General features: G+C 41.8%; 1 long non-coding RNA gene across 1 annotated transcript in view; it reads left to right on the top strand.

Moving 5' to 3' along the window:
- LOC144457790 (uncharacterized) overlaps positions 1 to 15,386 on the top strand; it is a 67,640-nt gene that overhangs the window by 303 nt on the left and 51,951 nt on the right. The window contains exon 2 of the long non-coding RNA XR_013487296.1: positions 1,865 to 2,017. This is a non-coding gene — a long non-coding RNA (uncharacterized LOC144457790). The remainder of the gene's footprint in view (positions 1 to 1,864; positions 2,018 to 15,386) is intronic.

The raw sequence follows: 15,386 nt of genomic DNA, 5'->3' as shown, positions 1-15,386 counted from the left end.
GAAAAAGTACAGAAATTTTTATCATAGCTAACTTTGCTGGAATAATGGGTAAAATCCCATTTCAGTCCAGCTGCCATCAAGGCTTCACTACTTCTAATTAGTTTTGTTATGTTTATTTTGAGTAACACATTGCTAGAGACCACACCCTCAGTTTATGGCTGTATGACTTCAGCTAAGTCACCTGCCTTCTCTAGTCTCTATTTCCTCCTTTGTAAAATGAGGGGGTTGAAGAAAATGATCTCTAGCATCTTTTTCCAGCCTGAATGTTCCATGACTTTATTATTCTATGACTATAGAATGAAGTGAGGAAAAAGAATTTTGCTCCACCATTCACAAGTGAAATATAAGTGAAAATAAGTTATTTGAAACTTATAGGTTTCACACCTCTATATTCTTCTTTGGTAGCATCTGGTGAAACCTATGGACACTTTTTCAGAATAATGTTTTCTAAAATGCATAAAATTAATACATAGGATTACAAAGAATACCAATTTTATTTAAATGTTGTGATCAGAATATATATTTTTTAAAAGTTCCCTTTTTTTCTCATTCTAGTGAATTTTATTTTCTAAAGGTATTTCGCTTTGCTGCTGTACAGATACATAAGAAGAGTGAATATCAGCAGTTAGCTAGTCACCTTCCTTGTTTTTATTTTAAAAATCATACTGAATTATTAATTATACTAATCATCTTAGTTCCTAAGGGATCAAGGATACAAATTATAATGATATTATAGGCATTATCCTGTACAGAATTGGAATAAAGAAGACCTGGGTTCAAATCTTGCCTCTTATATTTACTAGCTCTGTGACAGTTGTCATGTCATTTAACTTCAGGTAATGTTTCTGAGACTCATCTACTAATATTAACCTACTGATAGGTTGTGAACCACATATTCTTGACAAGTCATGATATGCCTTATGCCAGTGGTCTCCAAAGTAGAGATGGTATAGCTGCTATGCCTTACGATCAGCCAATCACAGGATAGGCAGATCCCTCTTCTTCCATTTTTCCTTCCATATCCTATCAAGGGGCTTGTCTCCAACCCATCTACACTTACTTACAAGTCCAAAAATTCCTTTAATCTTCTCCTTTCATCTAGTGTGCAGTCTACCAACCTTCTCCTTCTGTGCTAGTCTTTAGTCCCTCAGGGCAATTATAGACTAATGGCTACCCAGGCATCCACAGCAGCAGCTACAGAGGTGGCACTGGGAAAATCTTCCTGCTTTCCCCCTCAGCTTGTGGCCTTGGCAGAAATCCTGAAGAGAACGGAATGCACTTGGGGTGGGAGTATAAAAGTTCTCTTGACCCCAATTTTAGAACCCCTGCTAGGGGGTAGAAGGAGGTGTCATGCACATGCCTTCACCGCAAACCTATCTCTCCTCTTAACTGTTTCATCTTGTTGTGTTTCATTTTATTGTGTGGTTTGAGAGGGTAAGTGGGATGTTTGATGTGAGAAAGCTTGAGAGGAGGATGGCAAAACAAAATAACCATAAAGTGAGAGGCATTGTGTGGTGTACTGTAAAGAATGCTTCGGGACTTGCAGCCAAGATGCTGGCTGTGTGAATAGAAGCAGATCCCTTAACCTTTCAGCCTCTTTTTTTTTTTTTCTGTCAGTAAAATGAGGATAACAAATACTCGAACTACTTCCCTCTTGGGTTGTTGTGAAGAGAGTGCTTTGTATGCCTTCAAGGGCTAAAGAAATGTGATTTGTTGTTATTGTGATCTGTTGGGCCAAAGCTCAACTTTCTTCATCTTCTCCTTACCTATAATGTTATCAACACTCATTTAAGGATCTGCACAATGGTGAGGCGGGTGGCCAGCTTTGGTTTTGCATGATTATTCTTTGTATATATTTGGACAGATCTATGATCTCATCGATTTGGGAGACATCTCTGAGGATTTGGACCATAACTTGTCTGTGACCGCTCAGCCTGGGCAACTCTGATCCATGCCCTCCCAGAAGTTCATCATGGGGGTCCACCCAAAGAGAGGGAGTTCTTCTCTTTATATCTAAGTGAGTTATAATTATTACTTGTTACCAGATCAACAAAGCAATATCACTGTGGGCCATTAGAAGATCAAAAAAGCTTTGCTACTTTTTAGTAATGACATTCACCATAAAAGATTTTATCTGTATTAAGTATCTATAACATGTACCAAGTGTTTTAGTACAAAAGGAATAAAACATGCCCTTCCTACCTTCTGGAAGCTTACACTTTACCAAGGAACACAAAATATTTATAACATGGTGCAACTAAGGAACATATTTATAAACAAACAGATGTCATGTATTGTTGTTCAGTCATTCAGTTGTATCTGACTGTAGGGTTTTCTTAGCAAAGATACTGGAATAGTTTGCCATTTCTTTCTCCAGTGTGTCCTCATTTTACAAATGAGGAGCTGAGGCAAATAGGGGTTAAGTGACTTGCCCAGGGTCACACAGCTAGCAAGTGTCTGAGGCTGGATTTGAACTCAAATCTTCCTGACTCCAGTCCTGGTGCTCTATCCACTGCACCACCTAGCTGCCTCCCCCCCCCCCCTTATAATTTATAGGACAAGACATATTAGGTATAGAAGTGTTTGGGGTTGGTGTTCAGTAAAGATCTAGATATCATCATGTGGGATCAATCAGGAATATCATTGTTGATATCTATATACACTATCTATATGCATTACACGTCTATTCACTAAGGACTCACTAGGTAATACCCATGGGATACAATAGGAGTGACCTTATAGAACTGCTTGAAGCTCAGAGACATCAAGGGATCAGGTCACGGTCACACAGTTAGTAAATGTCAGAAGCAGGTTTGAACCTGGGTCTTCCTAACACTAATCCAGTACTGTTATCTATTTCTTCCTCTGGAAAGTGTTCACAGATCCCAAAGAAAACACCATTTTCTGTATAGTATTCTCTATCCAAAAGCAAACCTCAGTTTATCCAAAAACTCAACCAAGGGCTATTAGTGACACAACTTATGGATGAAGAAAAAAACCATTTCCATTGAAGACTCCAGGTATCTGTTCCTTATAAAATTCCTTTAAAAAATATTCTTGGGCTGAAATTACTATGTATCCCTAAGTCTTAGGCTGATCTGTGGAAAGAAAGGTTTATTAAATAGTCCTAAACTACTTTTCCTTCCTTTCTCATTCTCTAGATTTTTTTTCTCAAGTCTGCTAATACTAGTCAGGTTCTCCTTGTAATATCTCAAAACATAGAATAGATTTAGGCTTTAGTGAGGAATAAATATTCTTGGCATTTTAAGAGTGGCTTGTGGCCCAATGTCCTAAGCTTTGGCTTTACATGGAATGTGTCCAGTGTTGGGGTTGACCCTAAAATTCACAGCTCCATTTGACTCATAATACCCCAACCCAGGGTTTACTCTAGAGTCTGTGTCCAAATATCCACAACTGTGAGTAACAACGTCCCCAGCTCCCTTAAAAAACCTTCAGGTTACTGAATGCTAGTACCAGAGAGGCTTTATTCTATCCACGGAAAATGCAAAGGACTCAGGGGGCTCACCAAAAATGGCAAAAAACACATAAAAGTATCACAATCAAAATAATTCTCTTCCTCTTTTGAACTCTACTTTTCTTTAGGGTTCTAAAGTCCTGTACATCAAAACAGTGTTCTGTGGTTTGGACTCCCCTCAGAATGCACCTTAACTTGGGGTTCCCAGCAGGATGATGCTCCATCCTTTTGGGGAGTCCCATTTTCCCAGAGTTTCTCATAGTGTCTCCTTTTCCTTCCTCCAATAATGCCAGCATATGGATTGTGGCATTTCCTTCCCGCAAGTTAAATGTACTTATTGTTCTTAGATTGTAACCCCCTTCCCATTAGGATGTACCATCTGAATAAGGCAGTTGCAGTAGAGGGTAAGGTCCAGATACCTTGAGTCTTCCTTCTCTGCTTATAGTCTCCATGACTTTAGTCCCTTCCTGATTCTTCTCCTTCCAGCCCAAAGAGCTGTGTAATTATCGTTCTTACTTTTGTAAGAACATTTTTCTGGGGAACGGCTAAATCCCCAAACTCTTTGCCTTAGGATTACTCAAAAGGTGACTCTTGAAGCTGATCTTTTCTAAGGAGTCCTGCCCTGCCACTACTTGGGCAGTGGATAGAGTGCTGGGTCTGGAATCAGAAAGATGTGAATTCACTCTAGCCTCTGACACTTATTAGCTGTATGAACTTGGGCAAATCACTGAACCTTTGTCTGCCTTGGTTTTCTCATCTGTAAAATGGAGATAATAACCTCATTTACTTCACAGGTTTGTTATAACAATCAAATGTGATCATATCTATAAAGCACTTTTCAGATCTTAAAATGTTCTATAAATTCTGGCTCTATCTACACATACACATACACATATGTATATACGTAACTGTGGGCTGCTTGAAGACCAGAGTCTAAAACTCTTGAACTTGAGTCTGCTAGAGAGACAACCCTCAGGAACTCTCACCACTTGGCCCTGTGTTTCCCTGCTCTATGCCTGTCCGGTGGTTGAGAGGTCACTTCACTGCTCCGAGACTGGGGCCAGGAATTAGGCATTGTCAGATTCTTTGCTTTCTGGTGACAGGTACTATCACAAGAAGCTGTTGTGTGTTTCTTGCTGGAGTTCTCTTTCCAACCCCCAACCCCCCATCCCTGATTCACAGAGGCATTTCATACTCAGGATCTCTCTGGAAGAAAGGTCGAAAGTTGAAGGAAAAACAACTCTCTCAGTTCCTTTTATAGACCATCCCAGAGCAGGTAGCTTCTCCCAATAATTACCACAGGAATCCAAGCCAACCAGTTAGTTCAGCTGCAGTCTTTGAGGCTTAATCAGAAGATATCACTAGTCCTCTCAAAGAAGCGTCCACATCCTTCACAGGGAGATGCTCTCAAAGATCCTAATGTGGTCCAGGCAAAAATAATTGATTTAGCATTTACTGCGTGCCAGACACTGTGCTAAGTGCTCAGAATGCAAATACAAGCAAAATATGTGTGTGTGTGTGTGTGTGTGTGTGTAAGTAAACCTTGCCCTTAAGGAGGGCATTTTAATGAGGGAAGACAATACAGAAAAGGGCACTGAAAGGGGAGGGGGGAAGGTACCTGTGAGGTTGAGTAATAGGGAAGTCTAGAAAGTCAGAATCAGAGCTGGGAGAGGTGTTTCCTTGATCAGCTCTCCCTCCCACCCACCCCCAGAATAAACATACTTTGTGGCCCACGGGGAGCATTCATTGTTGACTCTTCATGACTCCATTTGGGGTTTTCTTGGCAAAGATACTGAAGTGGTTTGCTATTTCCTTCTCCAGCCCATTTTACAGATGAGGAAACTGAGACAAACAAGGTTAAGTGACTTGCCCAGGGTCACCCAGCTAATAAGTGTCTGAGGTTAGATTTGAATTCAGGAAAATGAGTCTTCCTGACTCCAGACCCGGCACTCTATCCACTGTGCCACCTAGCTGCTCTTTAGAGAATATAGAATCCCATTGACTTTTTGGGATGCCACATTATACTGCCAACTAATGTTGAGACTACAATCCACTAAACCCCCCAGGTCTTTTTTTTTCCACACCAGCTGCTCTCATGTCATATTTCATCCCTCTTATCATATGTTCGTGGCATTCGCAGCCCTTTATCTTGAAATACAGGAAGCTGCATTTATTTCTGTTTTTTTTTTCATTCATATGTATAAGGGACAGGAGGTGGTGGACATCATTTGGTATAAATAACTGGCCTTATATGTAAGTGTTCCCAACATAGTATAGCTTAAAGGAAAAGCCTTCTGTCCCCAAATATTTTCCTACTGATCTGCCACATCGGTTGCAATTCTACCATAAGAGAGTCACTCCTTTGGGTTAAGGTTTTATCTCCAGAATTCCCTCACTGAAATGTGAATACCTGTAGGAAGAGTAGCATGTTCACCCTTTGTCATCCAGTCATACCTTAGCAATAGGTCTGTTTATGAGATTGCTTTCCCACCTGTTATCCTGAAGGGACACAGGACAGAAATAAGATTAGATAGTTGTGGAGGAAGGAAAGAGGGATATACTCGGAGCAAGGAGAGTAGAGAACATCACGAGGGCACTGGGGTGATGGTACAACTTGAGGAGTGAGAAGGAGTCAGGGAGACCACTGACCAAAGTTAATGCATTTCCTAATTTTCCCAACAGCCAGAACTTTTGGCTCTCCATGGCGATTGTGCCAAGTATGTTTGACTGGCATATGATTGTATCTTCTTTGGGCATTGACTCTGGACTTTGTCTCTGCTGGAAAGTTGCCTTTGATGGCACCTAGAATCCAGAGCTGAAGGTAATTTTTTTTTTTTGCTTTTTGGTGAGGCAATCAGGGTTAAGTGACTTGTCCAGGGTCACACAGCTAGTAAGAATCAAGTGTCTGAGGCCAGATTTGAACTCAGGTCCTCCTGACTCCAAGGCCGGAGCTCTATCTACTGCACAACCTAAGTGCCCCTGCAGGTCATTCTTGATGCAGGACTCATCCCTGGATATCTGGCTTGTTCATGGAGCCTGTCATAGTCCATGAGCTCTGACTGCCAAATGATCTTGCGTATTGTGGGAGGAAAAAACGGGGAGAAGGATAAAGGAGAGATATCTCATAGGACCTCAGATTCAGCACTTAAAAATTATTTTGAGGCCAGGGGAGGAGAAACCAGAGGGATAATCTCTGAAAAAGACCTCTGTTTATTTATGTAGGCTGTTTTCAGTTGAGGCTAGATGTGAGAGTGAGGGAATGGGGCTGGGAGGGGGTCAATCATTGCAGTATATCCTAAGAAGACTCAGAATGACAGATGCTGTGGCTTCATTACCACCAACTGAATCATGAGAGCTGTGGTTTGGCCAGAGAGCTGGGTGCCAAATCCTTAGGTTTCTATTCCTGGCATAGTCACTAACTCATAGAGGCATATTAGATAAGGCTCTTAACTTTCTAGAGACTTTGCTAACCCATCTGGAAAACACTCCTCACCTCTCAGGAGGTGACAGGAGGCTTTATTAATGAGTGATTATGAAGTACTCAGAGGTCTTCAGATAAAAGCTGCTCTGTCATTTGCTAAGTATTTTCTGTGATTAATGGGAGCCAAAGCTGCATACTTCGTGCATGATCATTAAAATATGTAAGAATGAGGATTATTGGTGTCTATGATTTCATATTCAAATGACCTTAGGACACTCATTTGAAGTATCATCCCCTCTCAGTGTCCTCCCTGCTCCTTTTCGCCTGTAATGAAGAGAATTAAGTTTGTTGTATCTGCCCGACTAGATTTTAAATTCCTTGAGGGGCAGGGATAGTGTCTTCTACAATTTTGTATTCTGCACCTGTCAGCGCACTGTCTAATGCTTAGTATTTAGTGTAAATATAACAGTATTTACTGAATGATATGCCAAAGGCTTATCCCTTATGCCATGGTTGGAAATAATTTTCTAGTTATCATGCTTTCTATCTGTCCTCTTTCAAACCCATCCTTCATCTTGCACTAATAATCTTACTGGTATATACATCACTTTGATTACTTTACTCCTGGGTCTTCAATAGCTGCTTTCCCATTGACTACTCATGGGCAGCTAGGTGGTATAGTAGGTAGAGTGCCAGGCCTGAAGTCAGGAAGACTCATCTTCCTCAATTCAAATTAGGCCTCAAACACTTACTAGCTGTGTCTGAGCAAATCACTTAACCCTGTTTGCCTCAGTTTCTTCATCTGTAAAACGAGCCGGGGAAGGAAATGACAAACCACTCCAGTGTCTTTGCCAAGAAAACCACAAATGGAGTTACAAAAGACTCAGACAAGACTGAACAACAACATTGACTACTCAGTAAACTTCTGGTCTTGACCTCCAAACTACATTTCCAGCTTCATACCCTTAGGATATGGTGTCCCAGCTAAATAGCCTAACTTCTCTTTGTCCTCTGTCTTTCTCCTATCTCTGTTCCTCTGGTTGTGAAGGCTTTCACGTCTAAAATAGATTTCCTCTCCCTTCTTCCTTCTGTTCTCCCCCATGTGAAAGCGATCTCTCCCTACTCAGATTTCTTTTGGCCCTTTGCCTAACCCTTTCCTTTGTGCATGTCCCGTTCTCCCTATTTTGCAGTTACTTGTGTGTGTATCTTTCTTTCTATTCGACTGTAAACTTCTTGAGAACAAGATTTATATTCTGTCTGGTAGTAGGCACTTATTAAACCTCTGAGGTCATTTAGTTGAATTGAATTTATTGTACACTAGTCAAGGAGCTCCATCTATTCTATGAATCCCTTACCCCATCAGTAATAATAATTATAACAACTCATAATTAGCTAATAATAGGTCACTCCATGGAGACTGGACTTGCTGCTCACCTGAGTCCTTTATGGCCCAAGCATTGTAGGGATTGAGGGCACCTCCAGTGGGAATCCCTCCAGCGCTTGGCATAGACAGGCAGCTGTCTGGTCAGAACTTATGGTAGAATGAAATCTATGGTTTCATTTGGACCCAGGGAGCAGAACAGGGGATATCTCCAGTTACAGAGACCTTTGAACAACTGTCAGCTATGGCAGAATGCCCAGTATTGCCTGTCCCCTTCTGGCCCATTGATGTTCTGGTCTTTCCATTCCAATTTGAACTTCCCAGTGTTTTTTACACAGATAGGCTCTGGCTTTTACTGGTTGTGTCACTTTTCACAATTTCTATATCTCTTTTATTCCAACAAATGTCTGGACCAGGGGCAGGTGGTTGCAGGAGATTCCCCATTGCATTCTTGGGGCTAGCTGACACCCCCAGGGAGACAAAATGGAGGAGGGAGGAATTGGAAGGAAGATTTCAGAGGCCTGATACTCTCTTTGGAACTGGTGAGAGAAGGGAATAAACATTTATATAGTGCCTATTTGTGTCAAACACAGTGCAAAGCACTTTACAAATATTATTTCCTTTAATCTTCACAACAACCCTGGGAGGTAGGTGCTATTATTATCCCCAATTTACAATTCAGGAAATTGATGCAGATAGAGGCTTAAGTGACTTGGTCCAGGGTCACACAGCTTATAATTGTCTGAGGCTGGATTTGAACTTGGGTCTTCTGGAATCTAGTCCCATCAGTTGAGGGGTGGGGAACCTGCGGCCTCGAGGCCACATGTGGCCCTTTGACTGAATCCAAACTTCACAGAAAAAATCCTTTTATTCAAAGGCCCATACTTGAGGACCTGGAGAGCCACATGTAGCCTTGAGGCTACAGGTTCCCCACTATCCACTATGCCACCTCACTGCCAAGTGACTTTCCCAGGGTCATACAGCTAGTAAGTGGAAAGAATTTCTCATGTTGAAGTGTTTGAGAACAGATCTGAACTCAGGTCTTCCTGCCTCTAGTCCCAGTACTCTATATATTGTGCCACGTAGTTGTCTCATGCTGGGTGATGAGCTCATGTGTTGACTGTTGTAGGGTAGGGAAAACAGCGTTTCTGGTGTCCTTGACAAACATGTGTCTCTTTTTCATTTTTCCACTAGAAAAAAGTAGCATTCACTTTAAAATAAGACAAACTAACTTTTAAATAAGAAATTAAAAAGGAGAAAAAACTTTCTATGTAAAGTACCAAAGGTACCTTTACAAGGTACCAAATCCCTCTTAATTGTTGAATGGGAACCATTCAACACTAATTGTGTTACTGTCATAGAATTCAGGAAAAGTTGTGATCGGTTGGAAGTAGTACATCTGCAGCTGTAATCATTTTATCAGCAAACCATTTTCCATATAGGACTTTAAAGTTTTTTTTTAAACTTTTTCAAGATTTTCAAAATTTTTCAAATCTTTAAAAAATTCAGCATTTTCAAAATGCCTTACAGATATTATCTCAGATATGTGTGTGTGTGTGTGTGTTTGTGTGTGTGTGTGTGTGTGTGTGTGTGCGTGTGTGTGCGTGTGTATGTGTGTGTGTGTGGTTAAATACAACTGAACCCTGTCCTCATTTTCTCACAAGATAAGAGTAAATATTGTTATTGGAGAGAGGGTGGAGGGAGAGACAATCTCATACTCTGGGTAGAGAGCTAGTATCACAATCCAGAAGACCTTGGAGTCAAGAAGGTCTGGGACATGGTCTTTGACATATTTTGGTAATGTGATTGTGGGCAGGTTATTTAACATCTCAATGCCCTAGGCAGCTTTCTGAGACTGTAAGTCTCCTCACCCTAGGTCAATGAAATCACACGCCAGGTCCAAAAGGGGGGAAAAAGGATCTTAGATGATGGTGGAGAGAACTATTCCTTTAAATGTCTTCATTTGGCCTCAGTTGTCAACATTACATCAACCTGTGGGAGAGATGAACTATATGTAGGGAAGTCATTTGAGTCGATTTTATTTTCTTGGCAAATTACGAATGATACATTGTTGATATAATTAAGGGCTGTTTTCAAGGCGCTGCCTCCACCAGGTCCCCATTAGAGAATCCGGTTTCATAAAGTGAGTCACTTGTTGGTGTCCCTTCTGCCCCACTCCTACAGCTGGCGTAACTTAGCAAGAAATTTCTGTATGGGGGTCTTTGATTTCCTCTCTGCCTCCTCCTTTCTCTCCTGCCTTCCATTTCATTGTCTCTGCCTTGAACTCAGATTTGCAAAGAAAGGACAGGAGGGGGCGACAAACCTGCACCTTTCGTAGCTTTCAGAGTCTTTCCTGAAAACCAAATGACGCTGGCTCTTATTCTTTGTTCAGGGACCTTTCTGTCTCAGATGCTTTTTGGCCCAGTTCCTCATGGTGCTGCAGAACATGCTATTTGCAGAACTGCAGCAGGTTCCCTCCCCTTCTGCCCTCTATGCACTTTGAATGTGTTGGGCGGGAGGTCCAGTCTCCCTTGCCAGTGGTGATCCTTGAGAGCCAAACAGATATTTTACTGTCCTTTTTCAGAGGCTCTGCTCCTGACATACTCACCAGAGTAAAGAGTGATTAACTACCAGCACTCTGCAGCCCACCAAGGAGTCACTCTTATCCAGAAGGGGAAACAAGCACCGGGAAGGGCAATGTGATATTTGCTGCCTCATAACCTCTGTATGTTTCAGTTTCCTCACCTGTAAAATGACAGAGTTGGACTATATCCCTTCTGTCTCTGGCTCCTATGATGCTTTGATCTCTGGGAGCTAGAATCTATCCATCCACAAGCCATTACAAGAGGCTTGCTTGTTTAAAGGACCTTAGAGATCATCTCATCCAGCCTCCTCTTTTATAGCTGAAGAAGGGGAGATTATTTTAAAAAAAACTTTTAAATTTTATTTTTAATTTATGGAATAAAGCAAGCATTTCCACGTGATATAGTACAATAAAAAAGATGATTATACACGAAACTGAAAATCTATTATATACAACTTGCTATTATTTTCAAATATGCGATAAAATTATCATGTAAATTTATTTTTTTCCCTTTTTTTCTTCCCTCTCCCCACTCTACAGATGGCTACCATTAGATGCAAATATATATACATATATGTAAAATTATTCTATACATACTTCTATTTATCAGTTCTTTCTCTGGATGCAGATAGCATATTTCTTCATATGTCCTTTTTTTCATGAGGAAGAAAGGGAGATTCTCAGAGAGGAAGGCTCTCAAGGCTGCACTGCTATGTGGTAGCACAATGGGGCAAAACATTCAGGTCTCCTGACCATCTCTTCAGTGCTTTGTCAGCCCCTGACAAAGCTGTAAAGTTAGCAGTATCCTTAGTCTTCCCTTTCAGTGCCCTTCCTTCCTCTTTATGGTTTACCCTCCCCCTCATCTCCCCTTCTCTTTCAGGTTCTGAATAACTTCCTTCCCCTTTCAAAACGTGGTCTCAGGAAAAGACATCATTCACTTATACCTTAGCGTGAAGTTATATCAATTTGTTGCCTTTCCCGGGGTTAACTTCAGTTTAAGCTCTATCTGTAGTCATAGAACAGGACAATAGATTTAGAGCTAGACTAGTCCAAAGCCCTTATTTTATACATGAGAAAATTGAGGCCCAAAGAGAGTGACTTGCCTGAGGTCACACAGGTGGGAAATGACGGAGCTAGGATTTCAGTCCAAATTTTCCAGCTCCAATTTTAATGTTTGTTCCACTATACTACGATGCCTTCCTGGAAAAGGCTTCTATTTGAGAGCAGGTAGAAGAGGTATTTTTTTGGCAAGGGAGGTTAGAAGACCCCCTGAAATCACATTAGGTAGCTGGCTTCTCATTCTACCTATGTCAACTACTTCGGCCCAGACAACCATACAGGCAGAGTCTGGCAGGCCTGTCCTAGCTCAGAGTGTTTGTGTCTGTTTTCATGAGTTACTGATTGCCTGTCTACCACAGGAGCAGTGGACCACCTGCAAGACCACAGCTGCTCATAGGGTGATTCTGCCTGTTAGTGGAGCCCAGTAGAACAGTGCCTGCCCATTCACCGGGCATCAGGTGCTATAAGAACCAGTAGATGGATGCCTTCCATATGTTGGTTTATCTGGCTCCTTCAGCTCACTGAGGTCAGCCAGCATAGCAGCATAGAGCTTGGACTGCACCTGTAGCATGACTGTCAAGACCACAAGATCTCAAGAGCCTGGTTCTTATAGCTGTGTGTCCCCTGCTTTCTGACTCTGTGGGTATCTCGTGTGTCTTTCTTAGCATTAGAGAGTTTAATCACTGTACAGGCTTGTTTATTCATTTCTTCTGAAATGTTGAGTTATCTGGTGTAGCCCTCTGTGGGCTGTCAGGAATTGGTGGGCTTGGGGGACAGGAGTGGTGTTGAATTAGGGGATGCACTGTTAGAGTGGTGGTCTATGTTAACGCTTGACTTACAGACTTGCTGGAGGTAGCACCTGAGAGGTGTCAGGTCACAGTGCATAAAGCATTGATGTTAGGGTCAGAATATCCAATTTGAGGCCCAGCTCTAGAACTTACTAGCTGTGTGACCTTAGACTGAACTTCTGTTTCCTCATCTATAAGATGGGAATAGTATTGCTTGTTGTGAAGAGAGTGCTATGTAAGCCATAGAGCACTATGAAAATGTGAGTAGTGTTACAGAATTATATAATTCTAGAGTTTGGAAATGACCACAGGGGCCATCTAGTCCAATCTATGCCTGATAAAGAATCCCTTCTATAACAGACCTAACAAGTGGACAGAGAGACTTTGCTTGAAGACCTTCAATGAGAGGGAACTCACTACTATGACATTTTTGGAAAGTTCTCATCACCTGCCTCTTTGAAAGTCTATCCATTCCTCCAATTCTGGCTTTTGGAGCAGCCATGGAAAACAACTCTACTTCCTATTCCAGATGACAGTTGAAGACCAATATCCTACCCCTCCTAAGTTTTCTCTCATCTAGGATACATCTCCAGTTCCGTCAGCCAGTCCTCAATAGCATGAAGTCAAATCCTCCCTCCTGTTAACTCTCTTCTAGCTCTCATTGTTTCCTAAAACGTTCCACCAAGAATTGAATGTAATGCTCCACATGAGAACATTGGGACTACCACTTCCCTAGTTCAGAACACACAGCCTCTCTTAATGTAGTCCAAGATCTCAGCTTTCTTAGCTAATGGTTATATCAAACTGCTGACTCATGTTGACTTTGGAGTTCACTCAAAACCTCAAACCTTTTCTTCCTTTTCAGACAAATTACTATGTAGCCATATCCTCCCCATCTTGTACTTGTGAAATTGATTTTTTGTGAACTCAAGTATAAGACTTTACATTTATTCCTATAACTTGTATCTCAGGTCTGAATGTTCTGCCTGGAACACTCTCCTAGTTTAGTGCCCCAGCTCTGGATTAGTACAGGCTGAGTTCAGTACTGGAGCAGCCTGGCCTTTTTTTTTTTTTCTAAATTTTTAGTGAGGCAATTGGGATTAAGTAACTTGCCCAGGGTCACACAGCTAGTGTTATGTGTCTGAGGCTGGATTTGATTTCTGGTCCTCCTGACTCCTGGGCTGGTGCTCTATCCACTGTACCACCTAGCTGCCCTGGAGCCTGGCCTTTAAATAGAGGGCATGCCAGAGTTCCAGGACAAATCAGTTAAAGCTTAGGTATAACTCATGACTAGGGTCTTCCACCAAAAGAATTATTAGCCAGCTTGAGCAGCTGTTCATTTCTTCTACCACAAAAGAAATGCTTATGTCACAAAAGACTCATAAGTATACACTGACAAAACCCTGAAACATGAAACAGTAACCCATGACTCCCATTATTCTTTCCTAGTAGGTTGATACTTGAAACATCAAAACATTTTGTGGGACTGCTGAAGAGCCATTTCATTTTAGCTCGGTACTGTCCAAATAACTCCTTCAAAGTTCATCTCTTCTAACAAGACAGGCCAGAGCATGGAGTCATCCTCCTGATAGTGGTCGGTCAGACAAGTATTAAGTGCTTACTGCATGCCAGGAACTGTGCTAAGTGTTTGAAGATACAAAGAAAAAGAAAAGATAGCCCCTGTTGTCAAGTAATGGATAGTCTAATAGGAGAGAGAACATGGAAACAACTATGTACAGATAAGATATAGGCAGAATAAATCAGCAGAGGAAAGGCACTGATATTAAGGCTCATCTCTTCAAAGATTCATTGTAGCAGTACAGGGAGCACCTCCTGCTGCCAGTTACCTGGATCTTTCCATGACTCCATGATTTCCAAGGCTGGAAATGGCCATCGCAGAATTGCTTTCTGTCTCCTTTGCTCAGGGAAACCAATGCAGAGCAGAAGAGGCAGCCAAAGCCTTAATATACAGTCTTGGGCTCACCTGCATCAGCACATAGTCCTGTTGCCATGTGTGAAGAACTGCCATAGGTGGTGGGGGCCAAGGTAGGATGATGGGGAAGGGGTCTCTTGCTTCACCCCAAGGAAGCTCCAGAGAGAATTCTTAGAGTACTAATCTGGACATCCAGAGGAGAAGAAGGAGAGAGAAAGAGTAGAAGTCTCTGCATATAATTGGGCAGCTCTTGCCTCTCCATGACCAATCTCTTTGAGGTTGTATTCCATCATGGGGGTGGGAGAACATACATGGGGACTAACCAGAAGCTTTTGGTTTTGAATGTCTTTTTAACAAGGGGCCTGCCTGCCAGAAGGTACCAGAGTTTGTGTTTAGGGCTACAGGGTACATGAAGACCAGCAGATGGGGGGGGTCCCTCGATTACCCCCATTACATTATTACCATTATATAATACTCCACCTTTACTTGGCATGAGTTCACATCTCTCTCTGTTCCTGTGCTTCTGTCTCTATCTCTCCATCTCCATCTCTGTGTCTCTGTCTTTACCTGTCTCTGTCTCATCAATAGTCAATAAAAATTTATTAAGTTTCTACTTTGTGCCAGGAACTGTGCCAAGCACTGGGCATACAGAAAAAGCCAAAAGACAGTTCCTGCTCTCAGGCTTGAAATCTAATGGAGGAAACAAAAAGCAAACAAATATGTCCAAATAAGTTATGTATAGGAT

This window comes from Phascolarctos cinereus, unplaced genomic scaffold, assembly GCF_003287225.1.
Source record: "Phascolarctos cinereus isolate Bilbo 61053 unplaced genomic scaffold, phaCin_HiC Scaffold_5;HRSCAF=322, whole genome shotgun sequence".
Classification (NCBI taxonomy): Eukaryota; Metazoa; Chordata; class Mammalia; order Diprotodontia; family Phascolarctidae; genus Phascolarctos; species Phascolarctos cinereus.
Note: the sequence above shows the minus strand (reverse complement) of the source record. Positions and strands in the feature narration are given on the sequence as shown.